This window comes from Orycteropus afer, unplaced genomic scaffold, assembly GCF_000298275.1.
Source record: "Orycteropus afer afer isolate SDZICR_OR568_19922 unplaced genomic scaffold, OryAfe1.0 scaffold00042, whole genome shotgun sequence".
Lineage (NCBI taxonomy): Eukaryota > Metazoa > Chordata > Mammalia > Tubulidentata > Orycteropodidae > Orycteropus > Orycteropus afer.
In genome coordinates, this window is record NW_006921629.1 from 12,190,426 (window position 1) to 12,191,186 (window position 761).

Consider the following 761-nt stretch of genomic DNA (forward strand, 5'->3'; position numbering starts at 1 on the left):
GGGTTTGAACCACCAGCCTTCTGGTTAGCAGTCATATGCCTTAGGCAATATGCCGCCAGAGCTTATTAAGGGTTGGAAAAGAGATAAAGCCTATCAAATGAGATGGCAAAAGTCTCTTCTGAAAATGGGACATATGGGAGGGTGGGGAATTCACTGGGCTGGTTCTGCTCCTTGTGATTAATAATTGTCCAATGCAGTGTAGACACCTGTCACCTCCTGTACTCTGATTCACTCTGAGTTTGGTCACTGGACCCATTCCTAATTGTCCATAATAGTCCTTCTGCTGACACACCCATTATACTAGAGGATGTTGTTTTAAATTCCAAAATACTGTCCTTTCTTTATTATGTGTAATAAAATTCACATGTTATTCTAGCTTCTCCATTAAGTTGCGAGGACTTTGAGGGCAACAACTATGCCTCAGTTCATTACCTTTTCTCCAACACAGTGCCTGGCTTGATAATTATGTGCTCAACAAACAGATTAATGAACTGTATTTTTTCTCAGTTTTGTGATTTTTCTATGAGGCCTATCAGAGTATCTAGCAAATGGGATAGGAAAAGTTGATTATTTGTCAAATGATTAATCCTGGGTGTTGAGGCAATAGTGCTGGATTGGGGAGGATGGACACCTCTCACTCACAGATGGATTGGTTCTTAGACAGGAGTGACCAGGGGTGACTGGTAATTACTCCCAGCTCTGGTAGCATAATGCCTAAGACATTTGACTGCTAACTAGAAGGCTGGCGGTTCAAACCCATC